We start from the raw sequence: 22,594 nt of genomic DNA on the forward strand, positions 1-22,594 counted from the left end.
GTAACGTGAACATCCAAAGCAACCTTTGTCGTCATATCTTCCTTATGTGTCTTTAAAATTATCTTCTTCAAAATAGAACACGTCACTTCTTCATAAGGGAACAGATCGAGTGTGGTTTTGGGAGCCAAGTTTTACAAGGTGTTGGATCAATTGAAACATAGCCAGAAGGTTTCCATTGATTCATTGCAAATTCTCTTTTTCAGATATTGCCTTGTACTACACTATGTGGGTATGCAAACAGAAAGGAATTTTGATATAAGAGTCACTGACTAGTTCATTTCCCAAACAGAATAAAAAAGGTTAAACAATGAAGTAAACATTTTTGTAAGCTTTAAATATCTGCATTTTAGAGGTAGGGTTTCTTTTAATACGTTTAACCAGTGCTGGTCCTCAGATTACCAGTTGTTGGTTTCTAGAGAAAGAAAAGCAAATTTGACCTTCACAGTGTGCTTAGATCATCCTCATTTGCAAGTGAAAATATAGTTTACTTCAGCTTTAAATTTACAATAAAATTATGCATTCATAATAGGCATTTAGCTAGATTTTATTTTTTTTTGTGAAGAATTAATTGTTCAAAACATAAGGTTTTGCAGTGGATCACAGCTGTAAGATCAAAAATAAGCCATTCAGATACTTGTAACAAGTGACATTGCAATGCTTTGGGGAAGAAGTTTATTTTCATTATATTTATGGGGGAGGGGACTATATTTTAGGGCTAAACTTGATTTTAAATAATTTTGTGAACAAATGCACAAAAGACTCACAATCTCATCTTTCAGTGTGCCTCTCTGTGGTGTTGTGTTATCATGGCACAAGGCTGCCACAACTTTCTCATTTGTAGTCTACATCAGAGCTTAGCTCCTCCTGGGTTTTCTATGTATAACCAAACAAGTGTTTTTGTGACCCTTCTGGCTTCACACTTTGTTATATCTTGCTCTTCCTACTCTTGCACCCCCTGAGCTCTTGAAAGGAACTCAGGTTAGCCAGAAGTCTAGCAGGTAGAATGATTTCTGTCTGCTCTTCCCCTCATATGTCCTATCTCCCTTTTGGGATATTATTGTGTATTGCACCAGAACTTAAGACACTCCTGTAAACATTATGTTGGTTCAGTACTTGACATAACAAGCATGGTAGGAAAATAGGGACTCTGCCCAAAGTCCTTAAAATCAGGTTTTATAGCAAATAGCAAGTGCATCTCATGGGAAGCATAAGAAAGACGAGGGATATAGGTTGGTTAATGCACAACTTAAGTTCTGGCCAGCCAGGACCAGTCCCAGTGTCAGCAGCGTCTCCATCTCCATTTTCAGTCTCCATCTCAAGAGCATCCCTCACTCCATCCTAGTCCCTGGTCCCACTGGTCTCCTCACCTCACATTCTCCCCTCACCCAGGCCATTATTTTCAGCTTGTGTTTGTAATCTTTCACTTTAACATGTCTTTTTTCCACGTTGTAGTGCTCTTCCCAAATATTAAGTAACTTTTTTCTCCCCAGTTGCTTTTTGATAGATACTTTTGACTTGCTTGTTCATTTATCTTCAAATATTGTAGCTCAGTCAGTTCTTGATAGACAAGATCTGTTTTACTTCTTATAAACCCTGTGGTGTATGAGTTGGAGGGCAAGTTACAACTGTCTTTCATCTTCCGTTTGTATAACACAGGGCAGAAATAAAATCCTAGCTGCAATGAAACGATCAGGTGAAGTTAACAGAAAAATTGCTCTCAACTTCTATGGGAATTTCCTGCTGTGTTTTTTTTAGAAGTAGCTGGAAAACACCACTTGAAGTGCTACGATAACTGTATAAATGACTTTGCAGCAACACAAAAATGACATCGGGAGACTCATTTCCTGAGCCAATGAGGTTGATTCACTTTTTCTCTTCCAAATAATGATGCTTTAGTTGTGTGACTAACCTCAACTGCCTTTGTCAAAGCTGCAGAACAGCCATTCTGAAATTTCCATGGTGAAAGGCAGCTGCTAGAGAAGAAGGAATTGTTGTCCATAGAGAGAGGAAGGCTGCTGTGTGCCCAAAATGCATTAGTAGACTCTGTAGACTCCACGACAGAGGAAGCTACAGGAGATCAGACACCATAAATTCAGAGGTGTGCAGCATTAGCTCTTCCTTATGCAATATCCTGTATTTAAATAGTATCATTTTTGCTTCCCATGATCTAATCTGCTGGTATCTGGTAGGGTAATGCACCTAGCTAAGGTTGCTCTTCATTGCCGTAGGCACTAGAATATCAGTGATCAAAAGAAATTGTAAAAACACCTCATCTCTCTGTCCTCCTGGTAATCACTGACTTGGCAGGACTTCCATGAAGAGGTGCTAAAGAAAGGCTGTAAACTCCTGAGCTGTATGAAAAAGTATAGTATGTTCAATTCCAACCCCAAGTGCAGGTCTTATAGCAGTAACTGTTGTAAAGCTAGGGAAAAAAATATAAAACCAACCTACTGGAGCTTTTACAGTTTGAAGCCAGTAAGTTAGAGAATAAAACTATGTGCTTTCATTTTCCTCCCATGTAGGTATTGTCAGTCCTCCCATGAGAAACTTTGCTGCTCCCCGGTGCCGTGGAGCCTGGGCTGTCAGCTGCCCCTCAGAAGACGGTCTCCAATTGGTTTTACAGTCTAGAGAGATTGTTGTCTTCTGGCTCGGTGTGCTTGCTTTTAGAAGCGGCACAAAGTTAAAGAAATACATTTTTCACTGGGTGCTATGTGATGAAACAGCGCCACAATGAAAATGTTTTAATTAGAGGAAATGGATGGATACTGGCTAGCTTAATACTAAATTTTTGCTGCTCTAAGCATTTTACCACAAGCGATCAGGGCTTATTCTATCTGTATCACAACAATTGTCCTAGTTACAAGGCTTAAATCTACAGAAGCATACGCTCCAACTTCAGGTGAAAATTTGGGTTATTAGTGTTCTTAAATCCACATTGCCATACCTTTTCATTTTTACAAGACTGGTAGTTTTCCACAGGAAATCAAGCAGTATTGAAGCAAGTGACTGACCATCTGTATGTATATTCCCAGCTTCTCCTGAAGGGTGGAAAACAAGGGGCATATTTAATCTTCTCCAGGTTTTAGCAGGCAGCATTAGTGGTTTGTATTTTGGCAGTACCCAGCTATCAGCTGGTGTACAGATATGCCCCACCAATGTGATATCTCATTTTGGGAGGTGGGAAAGAAGATATTTGTATTTTGTGTCTTTTCGCTCTTCATTAGCTTCCATCAGGCTCCTTTGTGAGCTGCTTTCCTTGTTCAAGGCCTCTGATGCCAACTTCCTCTTCCATTTTCAGTTCTGTCCTGAGCAGTGGCTTGGATCTGGGTCAAAGGATGTGGAATCTTATTCCTGTAAAAAAAGAGTGTGTTAGCCTGGAGTGTGCTTGACTGGCAGCAGAATGGAAATAAAGAGACAGAAATTCTCATCTCTGCATGGATGTGTTCTTCTCCCCTCGTTTTTGTTTTTCTCTTAAAAGAGTCTACAGATGTCAAGTGTCTCTGAAAGTAAACTTGCCTACCTCAGTAGGGATTTGGAAGTGATCCACAGCACCGTTTTTCACTTTTCCACTTTTTGCTGGAGATGCTTTCACAGCACATTTCATTTGTGTTGATCCTGTTCTTCAGCTCATCATTAAGACAGAGATGTTCCAGGGCTGAAGAGGAACCATGCATAGCATGGGTGCCATGTATGTGCACACATAAGCACGGGGTCAAATGTGAGTCACTTAAACAGTACTTGGCCACAGGGTCAAGAGTGCAGATTTTTTAATGACACTAAGAATACACAAAGGACATGTGATATTAATTAGATTTAAAATTTAATTTTTAGGAAAAAATGTAGTATGCAGCTAAAATTATGGAACAGTACCATTGTGCCTTTTGTCTCATTGTCAAAGTTAAGGTAAACGTATTTTCACAGCAGCACTGCATGTGTCCTGTGCGTGCGTTGCCTTGATATCTGCTCCTCAACAGGTCTTGTCTTAGTAAAAGCAGAGCAGACCCTATCAGAACTACTAAATTATTGTAAAAAATAGAATTCCAAATGGGCTTTGGTTAACCTGCTTCTTCCTAAGAAAACCAAAAATCTTCATTGTCATGTATATACCAATGCTGAATAACTCTTTCAAGGATGTCTTAATGAAGGTGTGACTTTGCAGCCAGGATGATACAGCTCTGCCTTATGGTTGCAACGGCTTTAACTTATCTGTTGTTGAAAGCCTCAATTCTTTTGGCTTTGGTGTTTTTAAATGTGATTGTAATATCTCATTCGCAAGAGTGGAGATTTTTCTTGTATTTTCTAGAGCCAGAAAAGTTTTCCTTCAGGGTGAGGAGGAAAAAAAAGAAAAATTCAGCTCAAAATCTAATTGTGAAAAACATGTAATGGTTTCAGATTGTATCTGCTTGGTGAAATTATATTACAAACTAATCTTCACCTTTAAGTACAACAAGCACAGACATCTAGAAGTTGAAATTCTGTTATGCAGGAGGCATAACTTCTAAGTCTGTAAACTTCAGAAAGTTTTAAATTGGAGTGGGGAAGTTAACTTGGATGTTAAAACTAAATAGAAAGAGCAAAGATTTTCAGTAGGCAATTTTGACATCACAAGTAGTCCATTTCAATTTATTTGAACTCTTGTGACTCAGCAGACAAGATTAATGTATTGACACCAAAGATGAGCTTTCATAAGTGACAGTCCCCATAATTAAATCTTTGAAACTCTAGGGATTGACATAGTGGGAAAGACCTGAGCTCTATGTAGCTCAATATCTTGGATGCTGATCATCTGCTTCATATCAGCTGCTGCATGGTGGAAGAGCCCCAGCGATTCTCATCGTGATGTCTGGCAGTTTGGCTCCCTCTTGCTTATGTAGCTTACTATCCTTCCGTCGCCTTGGGTTTTAGAACTTTAGTCATGGTTACAGTTGATTTTCTCGATGGCTGTGCATGATGGTATCAGTGGTCCAGTGCTTTCACAGCCAGGAGACCTGACCTGCTGTGGTCACTTGGCCCATATACATTTGGATGCAAAGCAGAAAGCAGTGGTCAGGGTGGTCAAGGGAGCAAGACTGTCTCTGTGAGAAGCCCATCCAGCCCGTCAGACATGCCTGGTGGCTGCCTTGGCCTCTAGATGTAAGTCTAGAGAGGGATGTGGAACGAGAAGTTGGGCTTCATGAGAAGAGACTTCTCGAGAAACATAGAGGCTCACCAGGAAGGGGAACAGAGGATGAGCAAGAGAAAACACTCCTGAAGAGGGGAAGGTTTGAACCAATACAAGGGTGTGAAGAACTCTGGGGTAAAAGTGGTTTCAGACACTCTGTGCCAAAGGACCTCCACTGAAACCCAGAGGTGTGCATAAACCTCATTTCCCCTTATGAACTACTAGAGAGGGCAATTGCTAAAGCTTTGAGAACAGATTATGGAGCCCCATCATGAGATGAAATACTATTAGACACTCATCTGACAAACTGTGGGTAGAAACAAGCTTCCTGATGAGGAGAAACAGTAGAATGGCAGTGAAAACTAACATGGGCTCAAGCAGCTTCTTCTGGCTGTCTATAAAAGGGTGCTGGCATGTAGAGACCAACCGTGGGCAGCACTGACCCAGCTCTTCCTTCTGTTTTGGTGCACTCTTAGCTTTGGCACCTGCCTGGGTTTCTCCCAGCACTTAAGAGCTGAGTCTTTTGTCTAAAGCTACACATAAAGGCCTCATCCTCCTCCATCTGCTGTAACAAGAGGGGAAAATATAGCACTGCCCAAGTCTTATTTCCATAGTTGTGCCTGTGAGACAGAACTGGGAGATTCACCCTGCCTGGTTATTGACTCCTTGGTCATTGCAAAGCTCATGATTTTGACAGCAGTGAAGTTGTAGCAGTTGCACCTTCCTCTTTGAGTTACCATTTTGTTTAAGTAAGTTGGTTGCTGCTGCGTTTTAACCTATATCACTGTGAGCAAAAATTAGTACAAAGGGTATCTATACACAAAGATACTAAGTACAAAGGGTCCTGCTGTTCTTCCGACAATACCTTCAGCAATGATGACAAAATTTTTATCAATAGCAAAGACGTCAGTACTTATGTTGTCATTGTGGGCTGCCTTTGCAGTTCTGCACGTGGTACTGAGGGTCCAGCAGATGAGATTCATGGCTCTGGGTGATCCTGGCATCAATGCCTTCCCTTGAATAACTGCTGTTATTCAGTGGTTAGCACTCTCACTGTGTATGATGATGTTTCTGAAGCACAGAGAATCTGATTAAAGAATTTGCCACAACCTTATGACCTGGATATAAGGAGAAACCTCTTCCCTATGAAGACACTCAGACACTGGAACAGGTTGCTGAGAGGTTCCGGCCTCTGTCTTTGATGTTTTTTAAGATCAGATTGGATAAAGCACTGAGCAACATGGTCTGACCTCAGAGCTGTCCCCGCTTTGAACGGGTGGTTGGACTTGAGGCCTCTTGAGATCTTATAAAGTTGGCACGTTCACCTACAGCAAAATATTCCATTCTAATGCAGTGCATGGAATTCACCCAATATTTCCCTAAACCTCAGCTAGGAATAAGGAATCCAGGCTACATGAATGTAGCTTCTTAGCAGAAAAGTAATTTCAAGACTTTTTCCTGCTGCAGCTTCATACACTCCAATTCACCTTGAGTACTACTCTTATTTAGGATCCTATGGTTGACCAGACTGTGCTCCACGGTGTCCTCTAGATCTAGATTCTGCTCTTTCTCACTGAGATCTGTGAGGGCTAAAAAGTGATATCAGCCTTTCCCCAGCCACCAATTGCTTATCTACAAGAGGGAGGACAGCCACTGCTCAGCTGATACTGCTCAGGCGGGCATGTGCACCTTTTCTTCCAGCACTGTAAAAGGCAGACAGAAAGGATCAGACACCATCCACACGGTTCAGATATTCTTACTTTCCCCTCATGCCTCACGTCTGGATCATCTGTTCTTACCTTTGGACTCAAGAGGGGATAAACTGGTACAAAATTAATGTGTGCCCAAGGGTAAGAGTTCTTTCTAATTCCTGAGAGAATAAGAAAACATCCCTCTCCCAGATATGAAAGAGCCTGTCCCTTGTGCTCTTAGGATTGTGTTCATACTGACAGTTCTTGTCTCAGGAAACCTAGTGCTTTGGGGCTCGACAAGAGCAGACAACACCCTTCGTATCAGGAAGCAGTTTGTTGTGAACCAGTGACTTCTCAGAAAATGTTCTAGTCCAGGCCCCAAGTTTGAGGATTTCAGATCACTGCAACCGGACAACAAAAAAAGCCTCCAATTTCAATTATTCAAACTGAAAATTGAATGTGAGGCCAAGTTTCTTTTTGCTGCAGAATTAAACTTATGTCTCTTACTTCAGATAACCTGCAAGCCTGAGACCATCTCTTAGAAGTCTTTTCCAAGCAAGTGATTCTACGGTTCTATGGTTCTAAGATGTATCTGTGTGCTCCGTATGCTTCTGGTCTCCGGTGGGCCATCCTATTCTTCTTTTAGCAAGGGCATTAGAAAATTCAGATGAGAACCCACATGTATGATCTTGACAGGGAAGGGCTATGCAGTTTAGCAATCCAGATCTCCTGATGCTCGCACCTTAATCTTCAGTAGCATGGCCAAGGTGTTCAGACAGCCTTCCTGAACGAGAGCATCTCTAAACCTCACCTGGAATATTGGTTGGCTGGCTTCCACAGGGACAGCTTCTTTGAGGTCAAACAAAACTTCCTCAAGCCCCAAATTGTACAAGATCAATTATACAAAAAAAAACTGGGGAGAGTTTTCTATGGTGACAGAAGATTACAGTATTCCTTAGCAGAGTCAGACATCTGTAATAGAGGCGTGTATACTCCAAGAGCAGAGCATATACGTCCAACACATCTCAAAGAGCCAACTCTGAGGAACTAACTGTTCTTTCAAGTCAGATTCTAATTCAATATAAAAAATAGGAAATGGTGGATGGTTTAATTGAACCGCTTTACATAATTCATTCTGGGATAGAAGATCATTCACAGTTTTTTTTTTCAAATATGTCTCAGCACAAGGGCTTTTCTTGATCATTAATTCTTCTCTCTCTTATCTGAAATGCCATTATTTTCTCATCGCCCTCTGTGGGAGATGTGACTGGCACTTTACTGGCGGGAGAGCACTACTGCCTGCTGTGAACCACTGCAGTCCTCTCCGTTGTCTTCATCCCTGCCTTTAAGAAACTTGAAGAGCTTGTTTGGTTTTTGAATAAAACTGCTGAACTGTTTCCTGTAATGCCCTTTTATTCTACCCGGCTGTAAAGTACTGCTTTTGATTTTTGCTTGGCTGGTTTGCTAGCAAACTTTGTTTGCATATATATGTACTGCACCGGTTAGCCAAGAAGGGAGCAGTGCTATGTCTATCCGGCTATGTGTTTGACAAAACTAAACCAGTCCTTTTATCATCAAATCGGATGTCATTATAGCCTCTCCCTCAGCAAAATTAGGCTATTAAAAAAAGGCAGGTCTCCAGCCTGCTTTATTAGAATTAACAAGAAAAACCCAGTCAAAGTCAGCGGTTCAGAGGCCTTACCCTTTCTTAAATTGGTGGCACAATTTGCATTGTTGACAGAGTGGTGAGTCAGCATGAATGGGATGAGTTGGTCGGTGGTTAGCGAGCACTCCACCGCCTGGCACTGATACCAGCTGCCGTTATGTCACTGCTGGGGGTGTATTAGCACCTTGCCTAATCTGTGTGCTTTCTTGGGGGGGGTTATCCTTGCACCTCCCTCAAGTGTGAAACAGAGGGAGAGTGCTGACAAACACAGCCTTTGAATGCAGAGATTCAGGATCTGTGCCAGCAGCTCGTGTCAGCTTTGAGCCTCCGTTTTCCTGTGTCGTGGGGCTGTGAGTGCAGACAGGCGCTTCCCATTAGATACTCACAGACACCAAAAATAGACACTCCATTACTGTAGCACATTAGCTGACGGTAATGATAGGGCTCTGCTTACTAGTTCAGTTACATACTGGCAATCTGGCCACTTTGCATGCTTTATTTATCAGGTATTAATGGCAACTTCCACTTAGCACCCCCAGTTTAAATTGCTGCGTAGTCCATTGCCGCTATCAGACATTTACTTATTTTTGCTTTTGTTATTAGCATCAGAAAACTCAATTACAGGCGAGCAGGCATGCATACACAAACACACAGTAGTAGATTTGTGCTGATGTTTTTAAAGATACACATCTGCTGATACTAAAAATAGGTCCTTGTCAGCAGCTTGGTAATTTTAGGCTCAATGAGAATTCATCCCCATGGTAACTGTACAGTTGTTGAATCATTTATTATTTGAGCTTCAAAATCACAACAGTACTGGCAATTTTCATCCTCTGAACATTTTTAAGGACCTTTTGCAGTGTTGCAGTACTCGCTGCTCCAGACCATCAATATTTATCAAGCAAACAGAGCTAGCCCTTGAACTGACTACCTGCTTCTCTTCAGCCACATCAGGACTGGGATACTCGATAGTGGGATGGCAGTTTAAATGGGTTTCACTTTTGTGATAACAGCAGTCCTGCTGGTGTGGCTGTTTGACTGGGGTTGTGTCGTGGTTTAACCCTAGCCAGCAACGAAGCACCACACAGCTACTTGCTTACCTCTGCACCTCCCAGGGGGACAGGAAGGAGAATGAAAATATAAGTAAATATATATAACTCCTGGGTTGAGAAAAAGACAGTTTAACAACACAGCAAAAGGGATAGATGGTGATGATAATAATTATATACAAAACAAGTAATGCACAATACAACTGCTCGACACTCAATGACTGATGCCCAGTCTGTCCCTGAGCAGCTATCACTGACCCCCAACCAACTCCTTCAGTTTATATGTGGAATATGATGTCATGTGGTATGGAACATCCCTTTGGCCAGTTTGAGTTGACTGTCTCAGCTGTGTGTCCCCCCCTAGCTTTGTGTGCACCCCCTGCCTTCTCTCTGGTAGGTCACGTGGAGAAGCTGAGAAGTCCTTGACTGCTTAGCAATAACTAGAAACATCAGTGTGTTATCAACATTATTTTCATCCCAAATCCAAAACATAGCACTACACCAGCTACTAGGAAGAAAATTAAATTTATCTCAGCTGAAACCAGGACAGGAGGCGTCACATCAAGCCCTGCAAACTCCCTGTTGGCAAAAATGAAACTTTAAGGTGTGGATCTAAGCCTGGCTTTGTCTTGAAAGCCAGAGAACAAGATATCTCAGGTCTTTCTGTCGCAAGAGGTTTTGCAGATAAGGGGCTGGTAGTTTTTAACCACGTAGATAGATGCAGTTGACTCCAAGCCAGTGGGGAGAAACATTGCCTGGCTTTGTGGAGATAAAGGCTGTTTGTACTTTTCCTTACTTACAGATAATGCTCATTAGCCATCCTGTGCTAAAACCAAGAGAAGTCGGATGACTTGGCTAGCAAAGCATAAGGTGAAACTCAGGTCCCCTGAGGCCATACACTGCTCAGACTCCACTTCCATGGAGCCTCCAGAGAATGCGACCAGTGGAAGCTGTACGGGGGAGGGCAGGGGAGTGGTAACCACTATCAGGCTTGAAACAACAGTAATAATTCAGCCACAGAAACGCTTTCGTAGCACAAAAATTGCATTGAAATGGGGTGCCTGAGACTGATTTGGGGATGGATTAAATCACAGGCATCAACTCCTTCACCAGATGCCCGCATGATTTTTTGTTGCACCTTTGCCATTAGATTTACTAGAGCACACAATACGGAGGGTTGCCACCTTTCAGGGAGAAGGAGTTCAGTCCCTTTTAGTCTGACAAATAGGGATCTGAAAGACTGACCCAGAAACACAAACATTTTTCCCTGATGCCGTCAGTTGTAAAGTGATGTGCTTAACAGAGCTGACTCCTTCTGGGTTAAACATTTTAGGTATTATATACTGTCATGACTGATGCCGTATTTTTAGCTCAATGCACTTTCATTGTAGGAGCTTTTAAGAAGCTCTTGGACAAGGTAATCTGTAGGATGCTTTTAAAGCAGCATTCATCTTATTGGTTCAGTTGAGTTGAATGCAGTGAAATAAGGATATGCAAGTGCCTGGTACAGCTGCTGTGCAGCTGCCTTCCACCTTAAGCAGCTTTCTGTAAATCTGTCAGTACCCGAAGTGTGTTGTGCATCAGCCGTACGGGATTTGTCAGGTGATCTTGGTGTGCACTGCAGGGAGAGACAGCGTCTACCGTCAAGGGGAGCTCAGTTTCCCCTCCTATGCAAGCGTACGATCACCACCGATGTCAGTACAAGCCATCTATGTGCAAAGAGACTATACAGTGCTTTCCCAAGGGCAGGGGCAGGGGAAAGTGTCCTGTCCAGAAACCATCCCCCAACACAGAAGTTCTCCCCTGGAGAAGTGGCAGCTTTTCTTTATTCTTTATTGAAACATCTGGTTGCTCAGTCTGTTTGTTTAATTAAACCAGAAATTTCCTTCCCTCTAGCTGGTTCAGCCACTATACATTTATCCTAGAGCACATACAGAGAGAGATTTAGAAGATGCTGCCTTTTTTTTTATTTCCACCTACCAGCCTCCATCTTCCTGGGCTGGAAAGCATGCTCTGCAGCCACGGGCTCAGCTGGTGGAGGCAATTCTGGGTCTGGCCATGCTGCAGCCAGAACGTTTCAATGGGAGAATTACTCGTCTGTAGCATCCAGAAAGCTGGTCACAGCTCACAGGTTTTATAACAAGTTGGGAGGGGGAGAAAATCATCTGCACAATAGAGCAGAAGCAGTATTTATTTCCAAACATGTTGTGGCCAAGAGCTTGTTTCCAAGTAGGTTTTTTGACTTGCCACGCAACGCTGGGCAGGGGCCTTGGCTCTGCCTACAGGCTGCTGCCTGGAGAGATGGGGTGGCCATGCCAGGGCTCCCCAGATCTTCCCAAACATTGTTTTCCCCCTGTCACAAAGAATGAAGGTCTGAGTAGTGACCTCAAAAGTGCTATTACTGCCCTGTAGCATACAGATAACCACACCACTCAGTTTTATATTATCATTATTTTTACCTTGTCATTCTTTCTTTATTTTTACCTTATAAAAATAAATATATTTATTGGGTGGATGGGGGACACACAGTGGTGGATGGGGGACACACAGCCACACTGTGTGATGCTCCAGCATCTTTGCTGACCATGGGACATCGCAGCCTGTGAGCTCCCGAGGTGGCACAGCTGTACCCCAGGGTACCCGCACAGCCAGAAGCCTTCACCAGGCAGCAGCAAGGGTGTTAAAGAGACTGCAAAGCAGCAGCAAGTGGTGACTATGCATGGAAAGGAGAACCAGCCTGCCTAAGGCTTTGAGACCAGGCTGGATTTGAAACTTTGGATGCAACATCCTCCAACATAGCTTGATTTTTTATCAGAAATAATGACTATGTGATTCCATTGTACTATTTTTGCAGTTGCTGTCTGAAAAAGAATCAAGTGTTAAAGCCCATCTATCAATCGGCTCTATCTTACTGGCTTTCTCCATCTGGTTGTAACTGTGTTTTCCATCTGAAATACTGGTCAGTAAAAATAACTCATCTATGATTTGTACTAGAGTAGTGATAAGGGTATTTCAACCAGGAATGGCTCCCACGCAATGGGGGGCTCTAGGAATGTTGTCACTCCATAACCTTTTGCTTTTGTACAATTGCTTATGAGAGATGTTTACTCTGTGTAACATCCCTTCCCTCTGCACCCTGCAGGCAAATGTGTATGGGCTGAAACTTTTCAATAAATGGGCTTCTTTATTCTTCATTGGGCGTGCATCTTGCACCCTAAACTACGCACCAGTCTCCTAAGAAATGCAGGAGCAGCACTGCTGGGCCGTTTCAGATGGTGTGCATGTGCTAGACGCTGCCGCTGCCTGCCAAAAGCTGGGACTGCTGAGGACAGTGCAGACACCTTCCTCCATAACCTCACGCTAGCTTTCATGTAGGAGCAGAGACTGGAAGCAAAGCAGCCCCAGGGGTGACCGGTTGGTACCTGGCAGCCAGAGGAGGAGGTGGAAGGACAGACAGGACAGAAGGAGCCAGCAGCCCCTGGATTGCAGCAGCTGATGCAACTGCTTGTGTGCATGGATGGACACGGAGCACGGGATTTGACATTAGAGATCTCAGAGTGAACACTCACAAAATCCCATTTTTGCTGCTAATGCTTCATTATACAGTGATGGATACATTCTCTCTATAGGCATCAACATGTAACAGCTCTCTGAAAAGCAAACCAGGCTTGCTGATTTATCTAAGCCATCTTCAATTTTCTCTGCACTCATTTCTGTGCATTCGTATTTCATTCCTGGGCTATCACAGAGGGCTTTCACTGCTAAGAGCCCTAAATGCGACTGCAGCCGTGTGAGAGAGGACCTATTCTTCCCTCCTCGTGGGGGACCCAGCTGCAGAGGGGCTGGCACAGCCTCAGCCCCTGCCCCAGCCCCAGCCAGGCTCCAGCAGTAATTCACAGCAGTCTCAGCACTCCCATACCAGTACTACTACTCCCATTTTCTGGGGCAGACAAGGCTCATAACCTTTGGTCCAAACCTCTCCTGCATCTGGTTTCTGCTGTGTGGTGCGATGGGACTGAGTGGGATACGCTTCTGCCAGCTGTTAATGCATCACGGGAAGCCTTGATTGTGTTCGTCTGTGGGGAGATTCAATGGTTAGTGCTGTCTTCAGGGTGAGAGCAGAGCACTGTGCCTCCAGTGGTTCTTCTCTACATGTCACCTGGATCTTTTCGGGCCATTTCATTGCCTGGGATCCTGTGATGCCCTAGAGACAACCCAGTGTTGATGGTGGTCCTCCCTGCTCATTCCTGGCTCTGCAGTGGGTCTCCCTGTAGCTCTGCAAGGCACCACTGCTGATCCAGCTCCAAGCTGTGATCAGTAACAAGGAACTGTTAGAGTGGTTAAAGATCTCTGTTGCTTCCCTGTGCCTAAGAGTGCCCTTGAACCTTTACAGCTGTGTCCAGGGCAGTGTGTGGTGGCACAGGTCTGGATGGAAGCATGGCCCGGGAGGAAGAAGGGATTTTTGGTTGGAGTTGCTCTCATGCTATGAAATCATGGCCCCAGGACAGAAATCAGGGTATACCTTGAAGGCAGAGGTGATTTCTTTCATTAACTGGAGTGATAAAGTTGAAAAAAAACCACAAAGTTTTGGTGTCCAGGCCCGCCCTTGGTTATTTCTGTGTTTCAGACATCTCATCAGCAGTCAGAGCCAGTCAGGGTATGGTTTACTGGGGGTCATGTGGGCTCCTTGCTCAGTTATGGCCACTCTATTGGTCCTCTCCCTTGTGCCCAGCCAGGCTGATGTGTGCAGCCACCTCCCGCAGCAGAAAATGAAGTGGTAGGGGTGGTGTTTAATAATTTTTTTAGCCATTTTCCAGCTCGGTTCGGCGGCCAGTGCTTTGGCCATGTGTTCTTTCAGCAAAGTTTGCTCTGAGTCTCTTTCTGAAGTGCCTCACCACAGGATCTCCCACAGCAGACCAGGATTACTCATCCCATGGGAAGATGCAGGTACTAAGCCAAGTAACCGCCACACGACATGTAAGAGCCACAGGAAAACATTTTTTTTATCACCATGCTCCATTTACACTATGAAAACAAGGTTTTTTTCTTTGTTTCCAATTCAACACAGCATGACCTTCACCAGCTTTTCAAACCAAGCAGGGCAGGGGCAGCAAAGGTGGACAAAAGCAAGCTCGTCTTGCTTACACTTGCTCTGACTGCCCAGGGTTGTTTGCCAAGTAGCCCATCTTTGACCTGGGGTGTGTAAAAGGATCCCTCGGCTCCCTTTGCGGGAGAGGATGCAGGCGAGCGTGGCTGTTTACATCTCCATTCAAGTGATTAATGATTGAACGACAACAAAAAAGGAGTCTGCATGGATCCACGAGTCGAACGTGACCGTCTGAGCACACGCTGAAATAACCAGTTGATTCGAGATGGCATTGAGCCCAGCAAACACACCAGATTCTTCCCTGCAGCATGGGACCAGACAGAGGCAGGGGCTGGACTGGGGATGCTGGGGAGTGGGCCATGCCTGCCCCTTGCTTCTGGGGCAGATCTCTGCACTTTACCTTTTGCCCCCTTCCTACTTCTCCAGCAGAGCTCCTCTGCAAAGCCCTTCTCCCCCTCTGAGGGGCACAGCCCAGCTCTAGCCCCTCCCCATCTCCAGACAGTCCAAAGAGGTGACCTTGGAGAAAAGAGCAGGACAGGACAGAGATAGGTGGGAGCATGGAAAAAGGCAGAAAGCCCATACTCAGGGAAGTGGGTTGCAGAAGGGGAAAGGGCATCCTCATCCTTAACCCACCCTGGAGCACTTCGTTACTGGGTAGTTTAGAGCCTTCTATCTCTTCTCCTTATTTTGGCCGGTTTCCACCAGCTCTGCATTTTAACAAGATCTGCAGCTGAAAGTGTTAAACTATTAAAAATAAAGGCAGCGCGGGCATTGCATTTTTCATAACAATGTGCTGCTTTCCGGCAGCATTGCTTGTAGGATCTTGCCACTTCTAAGATCCTGAAGTACAGCAGTCCTAGCATTTGAGGCTGTTGGTAGAGGTAAAAGCACCATGAAAAACTACATCTCCTTGGATGCGGCCCTGCTGCAATTCAGACACCAGAACACACACAGCTTTTGTCAGCAAGTTACTGATTCTGGGTTAAAAACACCTCATGTTCACAGACTTTGGGTATTCCTTTGCAAGTTACTTTAATCAACGTATATTGATTTTCAGCTTGCAATCTTTGAAAATAACCAAAACTCAAGCACTAAAATATAATTAAAGATTTAAAGTATTGGATAGTTTAAAAATCTTTGGTTTTAATCTTCAGTTCTCTGAATTGTTTGGTATTAGTGGCTCAGGATTCAAGGTGGGAAGTTTGGGAAGAGAAACTTCAGACCTGGCAAAATAAGAGAGCCACTAAGCTCTACAGTTGCCTGTGGGGATTGTGGAAACCACCCTTTCCCAACACCTGCTTACAGAGTTTGCTGTTGCAAGATGTTATAGTGAGATTATCCCTCATCTTGCAAAAGTGCAAATAAAAAAATTAAAAAGCAAGCAGAGAATTTTTAGGAACTCCTTTAGGCTTAAAAAATTCCTACCTAAATGTGGGGCATAATTTTCATAGTAAAGAAATTGTGGTAGAATTCTTATTAATTACATGGTTTTAAACGAAGAAATAGGTTGCCATGTTCCTATTAAATAGCGTAACATCATGCCTGACATAGGGACCACAGAAAGCACTTAAGTGTTAGACAAAAACTTATTTGAAATAAACACTAATATTAAGGTTGTCTTAAAAAACCTACACCTAATACATAAATACGCAGGCTTAGATTTTTAATTTGCGGATTCTAAAACACAATAAAACATACTTGTTGTGACTCAGTTTTAAAAAAAGAAGAACAGGATGAAGATGTAGCAGCTTGAATACTGGACATACTTTTCTCATCAGGGTAAACAGAGTTGTCATTTCTTAGGTTATGCAGGCTAGTGAAAGGTATAACATGCTTCCATAGTTTAGATTTTTTAAAAAACTTATAAAACCATTGGATTTTAAAGCAGGTTTTACTAAGACTGTAGTTCAGAAGAAGGGTTTCTTCCATGTAGCACAATAATTTCAAGTGTATTCTTTATGAAAGTATAGTAGCCATTTTCAGTCTTTTTCCAGATCAATTTAGTTATTACCTTCATATTTTCTCCCTCTGTACTCTGCACTGGTGAGACTGCACCTTGAATACTGTGTTCAGTTCTGGGCCCCTCACCACAAGAAGGATGTTGAGGCTCTGGAGCGTGTCCAGAGAAGAGCAACGAAGCTGGTGAGTGGGCTGGAGAACAAGTCTTATGAGGAGCGGCTGAGAGAGCTGAGGTTGTTTAGCCTGGAGAAGAGGAGGCTGAGGGGAGACCTTATTGCTCTCTACAACTACCTGAAAGGAGGTGTGGAAAGGAGGGAGCTGGCCTCTTCTCCCTAGTGACAGGGGACAGGACAAGAGGGAATGGCCTCAAGCTCCACCAGGGAAAGTTCAGGCTGGACATGAGGAAAAGATTTTTCACAGAAAGGGTCATTGGGCATTGGCAGAGGCTGCCCAGGGAGGTGGTTGAGTCACCTTCCCTGGAGGTGTTTAAGGGATGGGTGGATGAGGTGCTGAGTGGCATGGTTTAGGGATTGTTAGGAATGGTTGGACTCGATGATCCAGTGGGTCCTTTCCAACCTCATGATTCTATGATTCCATGATATTACATATTATTTATACATCTGAATAAGTGAGTAACAGATTTTCATCTCAAGTTCAATCAATAATCTTAACCTCAGAAAAAGTTACACTGTGGAACTGGGCTTTGATCTTTACTGGTGGAGTCTCAGGCTTTCCTGCTGAAATAAATACAATTGCCTCCAGCAGAGAACCTGCCTGAGATATTCGGAGATATCAAGACTGTAAGTTTTCTCAGTTAAACTTGCTAAAGGAAAATCAAATATACACACATTTTCCCCTTCCATAGGAATCACCTCATTTCTAGTTTCTTTGATTTCTAAAACATAAAACCACTATAAAGTGGAACAGCGTGTTACTCAGCTTTAGGTTAAGTGAAATTTTATGCTGCAATCAGTTAAAACAGACTTACGAAAAAGAATACAAGGGATTCACCTCTGAGCTTCATAAAGAGAACACAAAGAATCCCAAACATGAGAGAGCTTGTGAAAAAGAGTATAAAACCCAACTCAGATCATATATATCAGGACATGCATCTAACTTTACAAATTCTGTGGCCAGGGTCCTAAGAAGAAAGTGATGCCATCAGAGAAAACAAGGCTGGGGATGACCTGAAGAAGACTTCTTATCCACATCTGCACCCGACAGTGGGATTGGCTATATGAGTGCCATCTCTGACGGGTGCTTGGACAACCAGTCCGAGAGATTACTGGAGTGAAGACTGAGCAATCTTCCCAGGCAGCCCAGATCAGTACTGAACTACTGCTGGTATAGGAAGGTTTGTTCTGATGCCTCCCTTAATCCCTGGCTGTAACTCTCTTCTGGTCCCATCTGCGATGGGAAGAATTTATTCCTTCTCTGTTCACAGACATATTTTTTAATGTACTGTTCTCATAGCTCTCCTCAGCCTTCTTTTCACCAAGCTAAGCAATCCCAATGCTTTGAGAGCTCTTTTCACATCCTGCCTGTTCACCGTGCAGTTGGTCCACATTTTTCTGCAGTTTTTGTGCCAAATGTTGGTTGTAACTTTTTCCTGAAGTTTTACCAGCTCTGTATATACAGCATGGAAAACTTTGAGGGCACACCAAATGAAAGGCCAATTTGTGCAACCAAACATGAGGTTTGCCTTTGTTTTAAGCATTTAATTATTGTTGCATTCAGTTTGTGATTTATTTTTCCAAGCCCTTTCTGCCCTGCTGTTTCCCATCCATTTGTTCCCTGTCTGCGTTTGCACAGTTGGGATGTCCCCGAGCAGTTAACACACAAAGACTCTATTTGACCATCAATACCTGAGTGGCTTATATAGGATAATTTTCTCTCTGTATAACTATTAATCTATAATTATGTCCCAAAACTAAAGGTAAAACCATCTTCTCAGAAAGAAAAATCAGAAACACTGCTTAAAAATATTTTGTATCAATTAATCCTGTTGTAGTGATTGCAGGTGTGTGGCACACAGGAAAGAGAAGAGCAAACAAATAAGGGAAAAAAATTAAAAGGAGGGATTTTTTTTTTCAATCAGACATTTCATTATCATTATCATTTTTACTTGCCTTGTTTGGAAGAGTTTTTCTACTTTAGCATCATTCCCCACGCCCTTTTTCTTCCTTTGTACTTACTGTGGGAGATGCCAAGGTGCTGTCCTGGATTTGGTCTCACAGTAACTAAATACTGCTATAGGAAGGACATAAGCACCCCATATCCAAATCGCTTTACAGGAACTCTGCTTTGACTGTTGAGGTTTTCCAAGGCCCTCCCAGGAACCATAGCATGAGTTAGGTTCTAAAATCTTGTTATTCTTTCTGCTGAGTTTGCGGAAAAATCGGGAGAAAAAAGAAAATAGGATGGGCTCCAAAGCTGCTGGGGACCCAAACTAGGCAACCCCTGTGTGGTTTCTCCAAGCTCCCAAGTCCAGCAGCCACAGAGGTGACATTTCCCTCATGCAACCATTGGTTACCAGGTGGACTAATGCACTTCTCAGGCTGCAACATTGCAAAAGCCTCTTTTCTTCTTCAGAGAAATGATGGAGTGCAAAGGTGCAGCCCTTTGGCAACAGTTAAAAGATAAAACTGGGAGAGCAAATGAGAGAGAATGTGGCACCGAGTTCAACCTTGTCAGCAGACAAAGATCCCAGCTCCTAGGTTCTCCACCCTAGATCATCCATGTGTTCTAGAAAATCTTGGACTAAAGCACATATACAGCCCCCAGTGCTTGTCTCTGTGAGTGGAATTATCTTTGGGATAGCAGTAGCCCAGCTGTGTTTTCCAGGAGAAACTGGACCAGTAAGGAAGAATCCATGGGATAAATACTTCTCCTCATCCATCTCCAAAAGTATAACCAAGCATCTTTCTGTTGTTTTGCATGTTTTTAAATAATGAGACAGGACTTTCTGTCAAATACCTTATCTTGCTTGGCAGTAACTTTCTCACTTGGAAGACAGTTTCTAACTTGCAGTGGAAAAGGGACGCTTGTGGCCAGTTTCATGAACTGATCGGCTTGCACTCCTCAGTTCCATAATATTTATTTTGAACATGCCAGAGAACCTATTCCATTTGCAACTCTCAGCTTTACAAAACTCTCTTTTAGGGTTTCTTCCCCCTCCCACCTTCTCTTCAGTACAAGTAATGAGTATAATTGCCATAGAAAGACACTGTGGTCTAACCACTAACTGAAGTCCAGTCCCAGGGCAAGCAGGGAGAGCAGAGACTGCTAAAAGACATCAGTCATTTAAGTAAGGGCACATACATCATGTGATTACTTTGCTAACAGTGAGAGTCGTGGTGCTGGGTTATGGTCAAAGGATACTCAGTCAAGTTCAGGGAGACTAAATTCCAACTACTGTCCTTATCTGACCCCTCTTAAAGGAGATAAGGTGTTCATTCTTACAACACATGACACTTCCTTCTCTTAAACATGAGATTGTTAAACACGGAGCAGGGTGGATATAGCAAGAGCTGGAAAAATAAAAACATTGTCACAGGAGAGAGGTTAATTGCACTTCTCATTTTCTGACTAAACAGTGTGATCAAAGTTCGAAAATGCCTGCTCTTGTAAGCCATTTAAAATTTATATATCCGAGTGCATATGCAGGCCATTCAAGATAAGAATCAGACACAAAGTATTTAACATACCGCGCTTATATTTTTACAAGGTTATAGCATTTTTTCCTCAGATAATCCATTTTACATTCGTAATTATTTCTGCACTGTGTAAAATGCACCTGCATTCCAAACAGTCTTCTCTTGCACAGATTAGCCATATGTACAAGACAAGAAAAGAAGTTCTTTTTAAAAAAGTCAAAGGCACAACTGGAGGTCTTATAAAAAGGTGTTTTTTTTTAAAATAGAACACAGAACAACTTTAAACTGTGCAAGATTAGGTAAAAAAAACCCAAAGCAACAAACTTTTGCTATTTCAAAGAATGTAGCAGACCAGATTGTGTAGGTTCAGACTAATCAATTCCTGTGTTAAGAACAGATTAATACTTTCTTTATCAAGAAGAAACCCACGAGGACTTGTGTGATTTCAGCACCTGTGTTCTCAGTGAAGGGCTTAGTGGTCTGTGTGCACGTCTGAAAATGGTGCAGTAACATCAAAAAGGTTAGAGGCCCATCTGCTGATTTCCTGAGCTCCGATGATCTCTCTTGAGCACAACTGGCCCGAGCAGTGGTAAAACTGGGAACATAAAGGCTCCATCTAGGCTCGCTGCGTTTGTTCAAAACATCAGAAAGGGTGGAGGAATCTGCATGAAAGAGTTGTGCAGGTCACTGAACCCCACAATAAAAGCAAATCTTCGTTTCTTGTTTTCCAAAATATCAAATCAAAAGCTTTGGGTTTCACCTTACGCACACAGTATTTCAGTGACATTTTCTATTAGAGATAAGAGTATTTCACTAAGAGTATGCCAGAATTTATTCAATACTATGTTTAGTTTAGCATTGAATATTGAAACATGTTCAATATTCTACGTTAATATTAATTTAATATCCAATATTAAATGCCTCTATGCAAACACACACAGGATGGGGAATAAAGAGGAGCTAGAGACATGCACATGCCTGTGGGGCTGTGATCTTATTGGCATAATGGAGACATGGTGGGATGGATCCTATGACTGGACTCTTGGAATGTAAGTATACAGGCTTTTTAGGAAGGACAAACAGGGGATATTAACCTCTATGTCAGTGACTGACTGGGGTGCACGTAGCTGTCTTGGGACAGGTAAGGAGCCAACTGACAACTTATGGGTCAGGATTAAAGGGGGGACAGGATCAGGTGACATTATAATGGGGGTTTGCTACAGGCCACTAGACCAGGTAGAGTGAACAGATGAGGCCCTCTATGGACAGATAGGAGCACAACAACACAAGTTATCCAGGAGGATCCTGGAGTATGTGAATAACTTCCTTCTCCAAGTTATAAAGAAGCCACTGAGGAGAGGTGTTATGCTGGACCTTGTTATCACCAGCAAGGAGGGGCTGGTGGGGAATGTGATACTTAAGAGCCACCTTGGCTGCAGTGACCATGAAATGGTGGCATTCAAGACCCTTAGGGCAGCAAGGAGAGTGCACAGCAAGTTCTAAGAGCTATAAGGACAGGGATTTACCTTTATCAACCCAGCCAAAAGTCGTGCTGTTGGCCAACCAGTTGAGAGGGTCGGGTTTTTTTTTTTTTTTAACATGCTGTACTTCACTTAACAGGACTCTTAGCAGATGATAGCATGGCAATGCTGCAGGTGAAGATGTTGCCCACAAGTGGATTACACACTGGGCTAAGATTTCTTTTGTGTCAGAGAAGAGAAAGAATGAAAGAGGGCAATTTTTTTTGTTGTTATTTTCAGAGAGGAAGGTAAAGAAAGGAACAGAGGAAAGAAATAGGCATAAAAGAAATCACTTCTTTGACTATGTATTTTTATAGGACTAGAGATTACAGAAGAATTTTTCAGAGATATATTCTCCATATACCTCTGAAACCACTGCACACAATAAAGCACATGGTGCAGCCATCAATACACCACTGTTAGTTCAACTTGCAATTTTCTGCACAAATGCTTTCTGGGCAACTTTACCCTTTGACTGTTCCTATATAGAAGTAAACCAAGCTTGAAAGCCTGAAGTGGCCTGATCAGAAAACTCACAAGAGCAGGAGAGTAGCCGCCAGTTATACAAACACAGTTTACTTCATTGCTGCAATTTTACATCAGCCTGAGGTTTAGAAATCAGATTCTGTAGTTACCTAAGGAAGTAGCTCATTCTGTCTAACTAACACTACACCTTAGTGCATTGCTAGGAGAGTTACATCATCTCTGCACTTTTCTCCTCAGAGAAAACTGACTCTGTGGACCTTTCTGGAGGCTCTCAATAGTGATATTAAAGCTTGAAATAG

At 42.9% G+C, this 22,594-nt stretch overlaps 1 protein-coding gene across 4 annotated transcripts in view; it reads right to left on the reverse strand.

Moving 5' to 3' along the window:
* Positions 1-576: 576 nt before the first annotated feature.
* The window catches only part of ESRP1 (epithelial splicing regulatory protein 1), a 54,323-nt gene continuing 32,305 nt past the window's right edge, over positions 577-22,594 (reverse strand). The window contains exon 15 of one of the 4 annotated variants that reach the window (XM_054059484.1): positions 577-3,351. The gene's annotated coding sequence lies outside the window, so the exon portion shown is untranslated. Of the gene's footprint in view, positions 3,352-12,051; positions 13,644-20,185; positions 20,952-22,594 lie in introns of those variants that run through there. The other 3 variants (XM_054059485.1, XM_054059486.1, XM_054059483.1) reach the window with 3 other exon arrangements.

Source organism: Cuculus canorus, chromosome 2, assembly GCF_017976375.1.
Source record: "Cuculus canorus isolate bCucCan1 chromosome 2, bCucCan1.pri, whole genome shotgun sequence".
Classification (NCBI taxonomy): Eukaryota; Metazoa; Chordata; class Aves; order Cuculiformes; family Cuculidae; genus Cuculus; species Cuculus canorus.